The sequence below is a fragment of the Tachyglossus aculeatus genome, unplaced genomic scaffold (assembly GCF_015852505.1).
Source record: "Tachyglossus aculeatus isolate mTacAcu1 unplaced genomic scaffold, mTacAcu1.pri scaffold_171_arrow_ctg1, whole genome shotgun sequence".
Lineage (NCBI taxonomy): Eukaryota > Metazoa > Chordata > Mammalia > Monotremata > Tachyglossidae > Tachyglossus > Tachyglossus aculeatus.
Window position 1 is genome coordinate 296,763 of NW_024044893.1, and position 8,566 is coordinate 305,328.

Sequence of the window (8,566 nt, forward strand, 5' to 3'; positions counted from 1 at the left end):
TAGCCAGAAATATAGAGACGGTTTCTACCCAACAGCGGGCTACCAGTCTAGAAGGGGGAGACAGACAACAAAACAAAACATATTAACAAAATAAAATAAATAGAATAAATATGTACAAGTAAAATAAATAAATAGAGTTATAAATATGTGCAAACATATATACATATATACAGGTGCTGTGGGGAGGGGAAGGAGGTAAGGCGAGGGGATGGGGAGGGGGAGGAGGGGTAGAGAAAGGAGGGGGCTCATTCTGGGAAGGCCTTGATTTAGACTGTGAGCCCTATGTGAGATAGGGACCGTGTCTAACGTAATTACCTCGTTTCTACCCCAATGCTTAATACAGTGCCTGACACATAGTAGGCATCATCTCCACTTTACAGAACACTGTAGTAAGCACCTGGGAGAGTACAACAAACTTTGAGGAAGACGGAAAGAGAAAGGGCAGAGACAGAAACAGTGCAAGATAGTGAAATAGACATGGAGACATTTGGGAACACAGAAACCAAGTAAGGTGAAGGAAATGTGGCAGAGAAGGGGTTAGAGAAATAGAGTTTGAAGAAGGACCACCAGGAAGTAATCAATCCATCGATAAATCGTATTTTTGAGTGCTTACTGTGTGTACTCAATAAGTAAAAATTATAATAATAATATATTGTTATCTTTTAGACTGTGAGCCCACTGTTGGGTAGGGACTGTCTCTATGTGATGCCAATTTGTACTTCCCAAGCGCTTAGTACAGTGCTCTGCACATAGTAAGCGCTCAATAAATACGATTGATTGATTGATTGATATTGTGCACTCGATTAATAATAAATAAGCACTTGGGGGCAGAGATACAGAGATTCATAGATGGTCACCTACAACTGCAAAAGACCGTCAAATGGAAAAATAGAAAGATAAAGAAAAGAGGAAGGAGGTGAGCAAGAGAAGGCAAGGAGAAAGAGGGTGCTCCAGCAAATCCTGCCCGGTGCTGTCACTGCATAACAGGACGGCCAAGGAATTCGGAAGAAGGAGGCAGACCACACCAGTTCGCTGAGTTATAGAGGTTTACTGTGTGGACATATACTCACAGACTGGCCCTGGGTGGCTGCAAGGCCCCTAACAACACACCATAACCCCCGAAGCTATGGGCGGAGTTTATATAGCCCCTGCAAACTATGAGCTTGCTATTAGTTGTTTATAGCTACAACCTAGAAATCCTGGGAGGGCCAACCGATACGAGGGGGCTTCGTATAAGCAACCCACAGCAAGGCTACACTACAAGGTTGCAAAGCGGGAACTGTTTCCAATCAGATAGACATCCTGGGACAATGACCCGCTCACCCATAGGGATGAGACAGCATTCTACGGATGTATACTAAGAAGCAGAACGTGGAAGAGCGGGTGGGGGCCAGGGCATTACCACTACAGAGAGAAAGAGAAAGAGAGGAAGAAGCAAGAGGAAAAGAGGGTGAAAGAGAAAAGGAGAGGAAGAGATACAGGGTGATAGGTTAGGGGGGAAACAAGTAGAAAAGAGAAGAGAGAGGGAGAGAAGAGAAAGTTGACTGGCAACAAGATACCTATCTGTACTTTTCTGTACACTCAATCAGTATGAGCACTTACCGTGTGTAGGGGCACTGTACTAAGCACTTAGGAGAGTACAATCAGTCAATCGATGGCATTTATTGAATGCTTACTGTCTGCAGACCACTATACTAAGTGCTTCACTCTTATTTAAACTCACTGGAGAATCTTTGGGATGACTGTTTTAAACTCTATAATCCTTTACAATCTATAATAATAACAATAATAAACTATAACCCCCAAACTGTAAGATCACTGTGGGAAGGGAACTCTTGTTGTATTGTACCGCCTGCCCCCCAAGCACTCAGTACTGTGCTCAGGTCACACAGTAAGTTCCCAAAAAATATCATTGATTAATTGATTGAGGGTGCTGATTTCTACTCGTCCCAAATATTGAAATTTCCATCAGTTTCCCAGCTGTTCCTGAGTCTACTGAGATGCTCCAGTGTAGAGGTATGATATTCTGCTCCCTTTCTACTCCTGCACAAAGGCTGAAATACTTTCCTTTCGACACTGGCCTCTCCTCTGACAAAGCACCAGCTGTTCCTTGGAGGATTCCCAGAGGGCATCTACCGGGAGTTTTGCCTGGAAGTGGCATTTCTTAGACGTTCACCCAATCTTGAATAATAATAATGATAATGATGATGGTATTTGTTGCATCCTTACTATGTGCCAAGCACTCTTCTAAGTGCTGGGTGAGATACAAGTTTACAGGTTGTCCCAAGTAATGTTGACAGTCTTAATCCCCATTTTACAGATGAGGTAACTGAGGCATAGAGAAGTTAAGTGACTTGCCCAAAGTCGCACAGCTAACAAGTGGCAGAGCCGGGATTAGAACCCACGATCTCTGACTCCCAAACCCTTGCTCTTTCCAGTAAGCCACACTGCTCCTGGGGACCCTGAAGTCCTGCAGAGAGGAGGTCCAGACCTGCCCAATGTGATACAGAGTCACCTGACATGATACTCTTTAGACTGTAAGCTCACTGTGAGCAGGGAATGTGTCTATTAATTGTTGTGTTGTGTCTCCCAAGCACTTAGTACAGTACTCTGCACACAGTAAGTACTCGATAAATACTATTAATTTATATATAATAATAATATATTTTTATTAGATTATTTAATTCTATTAATGTCTGTGCTCCTCTTTCGACTGTAAGCTCATTTTGGGCAGGGAATGTGTCTACCAACTCTGCTATATTGCACTATCCCAAGTGCTTAGTACAATGCTCTGCACACAGTAAGTGCTCAATAAATGTGATTGACTGCCTGACCGATCTCTCCTATGAATCGTGGCAGTAGAACTTGGGAATGCTGATGAAGTTTAGAGCTATGCCATGTATGGCTCCCATAAAGAAAGGGTCTAAGCTAAAGAGTCAATAAAGTCGATTCACCTGTGCTGGGCAGTAGAGGCATGGGAAAGGGTCAAAGGCGAATGATAGAGTGATCAAAATGTTGATCAAAGACAACAGCAGAGACTCAGGTTTTTTACTGTGCAGAAGAGGCAATGAAAAACCACTTCTATATCTTTACCAAGAATATGGATACACATGCCAAAATGGCTTTATGGTAGAAGATGGGATGTTCTAGAGAAGGAGTGCCCATGGAGTTGCTATGGATCAGAAATAATTCGGCAGCATTTGAAGAAGAAGATTGGCTGTTAAGTTTCCAGCCTCCTTTCTCACATGCTTACCTTTGCTGGAAACTTTGGGATTTAGCTTCATTTCATTTGAGGGTTGTGAGAAGCTGTAATAATATGATCTCTCCTACCTTTTCCTTCACCAATATTCATTCATTCATTTGAGTGTATTAATTGAGTACTTACTACTACTACTACTACTAATAATAATAATAATGGTACTTGTTAGGTGCTTATTATGTGTCAAACACTGTTCTAAGTCCCTGTCCCTCAAGCAGCTCACAATCTTAATCTCCATTTTACAGATGAAGTCACTGAGGCACAAAGAAGTGAATAGACTTGCCCAAGGTTACACAGCAGACAAATGGCAGAGCAGGGATTAGAACCCAGGTTCTTCTGGCTCCCAGACCTGTGCTCTATAGAACGATAAACAGACATGTTCCCTGCCAGAGGTGGGCTTGTTACTACTCTTATGATTATTGTTAATAATAAAATAATAATAATAATAATAATGAAGCACTCAGAAGTGGCAAGTAGAGAAGCAGAGGACTAGTGGGTAGAGCATGTGCCTGAGAGTCAGAATGACCTGGGTTCTAATACCAGCTCTGCTACCTGTCTGCTGTGTGACCCTCGGCAAATCAGTTCATTTTTCTGGGCCTCAGTTACCTCATCTGTAAAATGGGGATTGAAGCGGTAAGCCCCATGTGGGACAAGGTCTCTATCCAAGCCAATTTGCTTGTATCAATCCCAGAGCTTAGTACAGTGCCTGGCACATAATAAGTACTTAGCAAATTCCATTATCATTAGTAGTAATAGTAGTAATAATAATAACTGTGAACATCACAAAAACTAGCTCATGCAGGACAGGGACTGGGTCCAATTTGATTAGTTTGTATCTACCCCAAACCTTAGTACTGTACCTGGCACATAGTAAGTATTTAAGAAATTCTATTAAAAAAGAGAAAACCCAAAGCTAGATCCACACAAAATAAAGGGAAGAGGAACTCAGGAAAAGAATCATTCCTAAATAAACCTCACTAGGAGAAGGTTATTTAGTCAAGGCATTGAAGTCTATAAAGGTATTCACTTGGGACCAAATCAAAGAGATAATCAAACAATCAATTTTATTTATTGAGTGCTTTCTGTGTGGATAGTACTACACGCAATGCTTGGGAGAGTACAGCAGAGTTGGTAGACACATTCCCTACCTACAAGGAATTCACATTCTAGAGGGGGAGACAGACATTAATATAAATATATTACAGATATGTACATAAATGCTGAGGGGCTGAGGATGGGGGAATATCAAGTGCTTAAATGGGATAGTTCTAAGTGCATAGGCAAAACAAAATGGAAAGGGAGTAGTGGTGAAGAAGGCATAATTGGTGGAGGCTTCTTGGAAGAGATATGATTTTAATAAGAAAAGGGTTGGGTAAGGTGAAGCGGGGGTAGGGTAGATGGAAAAAAAGGCCCTCAGCTCTCTGGGTGCTCAATTCCTGTTGTCCCTCTCATTTAGAGAGTGAGCCCCATGAGGGACCCCAGCGCTTAGTACAGTGCTTGGCATATAATAAGCACTTAACAAATATTTTTTTATTGAGCACACTGCTTCCTAGTAGACACTCAAGCAATTCGACTGATCGATTGATTGATATTATTTGCCTTCAAGTCAGAACCTGCCAGAGCCTGCTTCATTTTCTTCCCATCACTCCTTTCACTCCCCTCACCCCAGAGCCCCTCAGTTTGGGCATTTGGGCTGGGGAAATTTGAGGGCTGACATCACCTCCCCTTTCCCCTGGTGACTGAGTTTCCATTGCAGTGGCCCTTGGGTCTATTCAGCGATGTATTCTGTCCTGACTCCAGGGGATTTCAGCACCCTTATCCCTGAAGGCTTCTGGATAATAAATCGCAAGGTTTCCCCATGTAACATGAGGACCTTACCCATGCAAAGACTTAGAGGTTATCCTTCTGATGTCACCCATTCAGAGTGGGTCCAGAGGCTCCCAGCATTTACACAGCAGCAACAGCAGAGAGAGGTGCCTCAAGCCTCCGATTTGGGTCACTCCGATCACCCCTTTCCCTGCTCTCCCCAACCCCCACAGACCTCCATGTCCTCTTGGCAGAGGGAGAACAGGACTTCTAGAAAGAGAGAAATGGAATCTGGAACTCCCAGCAGGTTAGACTGAGGCCACAGATATGGGCATGGGACCCAATTAATCTAATCCCAGTTTTGCCACTGTCAGATTGTGTGACCTTGGACAAGTCACATCCACTCTGCCCCTCTAATTTCTAATCTGTAAAATGGGGATGACACCTACTTGCCCTACCTCTTAGACTGGGTGCCCCAGTACAAAAGGGATAACATCTGATATAATAATTGTGGTATTTGTTAAGTGTTTACTATGTGCCTGTCACTGTATTAAGCAGTGGGGTAGATACAATGTAATTAGGGTAGAGACAATGAAATTGGGTTGGGCACAGTCCCTGTCCCATATGGAGCACACAGACTTAATCCTAATTTTACAGATGAAGGAACTGAGGCACAGAGGAGGTGAAATGACTTGTCCAAGGTCACACAGCAGGCGTAGCAGAACTGGGATTAGAATGCAGATGCTTCTGACTCCTCGGCCCGTGCTCTATCCACTAGGCCATGCTTCTTCCTTTATCATTTTACCTCTCTCCAGCACTTATCACAGTCCTGGGTACCTTTGAGTGCTTACACTATATGATAACCAACAAAATCCTCCCAAATGTCTATACGGAAAAGATTTATTTTTCTGAACATTTGGTCCAGGGACTGTGTCCTATCTGCATCGACCCCAGAGTTCAATACAGATCATTAGGTTAGGCTTTTCCCCCCTGGTTTCATGACTCTAATTCCTGAGGGGATTCCCAAAAGCCACAGACTATTAGAAATGGCCATCTGGGATAGACTAGTACTTCTTCCAGTCCAGTATTTTTTCTTCTATAGTGGCGACAGATAATGGCTGTCCTCCAGAGCCATTCACTCGTTCAATCATATTTACTGAGCGCTTACTGTGTGCAGAGCACTGTACAAAGTACCTAGCACTGTAGTAAGTGCTGTCACATCAATCAATCATCAATGATATTTAACGAGTATTTCCTGTTTGTAGAGCTTTGTACCAAGTGCTTAAGAGTGTACAATATATAAATTGTTAGAAGACATAATCCATAGCGTGGTTTAGTGAAAGCAGCACAGGCTTAGGAGTCAGCAGTAGTGGGTTTTAATCCCGGCTCCACCACTTGCTAGCTGTGTGACCCTGGGCAAGTCACTTAACTTCTCTGTGCCTCAGTTACCTCATCTGTAAAATGGGGATGAAGACTGTGAGCCCCACGTGGGACAACCTGATTACCTTGTATCTACCCTAGTGTTCAGAACAGTGCTTGGCACATAATAAGTGCTTAACAAATATCAATACTATTATTATTATTATTATTTTATGGTCCCTGTCCACGAGGAGCATATTGTCAAGAGAAATTAGTCAGTCAATCAATGGTATTTATTGAAGCACTTCCTGTGTGTAGAACTCTGTACTCAGCTCTTGGGAGAATACAATACGATGGAGTTGATCAATATGGAGCTTGCATTTGAGAGGTGGGGGTTAGGGTTACACTCAGTATAACGGTCTGCATACAGTAAACACTCAATAACTAACATTGATTATAGTTACATCCATAATATTTCCAACTAGCTTTCTGTCCCAGAGGATGATCATTCTTGTAGCTTCTTATTGTACAGCCCAGCTTCCTACTGGTCAGAATAGACACTAGACTGGAAGCTCATAGTGGGCAGAGAACCTGCCTACCAAGTCTTGCTATATTGTCTTCCCCCTGTGCTTAGTACAGTGCTCTGCACACAGTAAACGCTTAATGAATATCTTTGAATGACTAATTCTTCTAGACTGCAAGCTCCTTGTCAATTGATTAATTGATTGATTGTTTGATTTCTGAAGCACTTAATGCCATGCTCCACACTCAGTCAGCGCTTGATAGATACCAATGATGAGCCCGTTGTTGGGTAGGGACTGTTTCTATATGTTTCAAACTTGTACTTCCCAAGCTCTTAGTACACTGCTCTGAACACAATAAGTGCTCAATAAATGCGATTGAATGAATTGATCGATTGATTTATTGATTGATATGTCACTAGAGGCTCTTATGTGCTCTGGAGGAGAATGCAGTAGCTCTGAGACATAGGTCAGGGGTCCCCCTGGAAACAAGTTTGGTGATCTTCCACAAATAAATGTCATATTTATTGAGCACTTACCATGTGCAGAGCACTGTACAAAGCACTTGGAAGAGTACAATACAACAGAGTTGGTAGACACGTCCTGATCCTGGCTCTTCCACTTGTCTGCTGTGTAACCTTAGGCAAGGCACTTCACTTTTCTGTGCCTCAGTTCTCTCATCTGTAAAATGGGGATTAAGACTGTGAGCCCCATGTGGGACAGGGTCTGTGGCCAACATGATTAGCTCGAATCCACCTGGGAAAATACAAAACAGATTCAGAGATTCTGGGTTTGAATCCCAGCTCTGCCACTCCTCCACTGTGTGACCTCGGTCAAGTTTCAACTGGAAAATGGGGATCAAGATATTTTCTCCCTTCTACTTAGACTGTGAGTCCCATCTGACACAGAGACTGTATCCAAACCAATTAACTGGTATCTATCTCATCATTTAGAATAGTGATTGACAAACACTATTATCATTATTATTATTGCTATTAATAATCATAATATTAATGTAGTAAAGCAGTAGTATTAATAGAGGTAAGAGTAATGATAGTAGACGTAATGGAGATAGTAGCAATAATAAATAAAATACTAATGGTAGTTGTAGTAGAGGTAGCAGTATTAGTAGACATAGTAATAAGAGGGTGGTAGATGTAACAGAGTTAGCAGTAGTAGAAGCAGTACTGATAATGGCAATTTATATATTGCTTACCTGGAACTGTACGTTGTATTGGTGAAAGAACAAAAGAGCTATAAGGCACATTTCCTGCTCACAAGGAGTTTATACTCTGAGAGATGGGACAGTTATAAACATATTTACAAAAAAGTAGGCAACCTGGGTTGTCTGCCTCCTAGCAGGATTCCCACCCTTTTCTCTTCCTGGAATGACCAAAATTCAGTGAGGTTGTATCCAGCAAGTAGTGGAAGGGATACAACTGAGGCAGGTGGAGACCATATTCATTCATTCATTCATTCATTCATTCATTCATTCAATCGTATTTATTGAGCGCTTACTGTGCGCAGAGCACTTTACTAAGCGCTTGGGAGAGTACATTATAGCAATGAACAGACACATTCCATGCCCACTAACAAGCTTACAGAGCTCTTTACTAAGCAT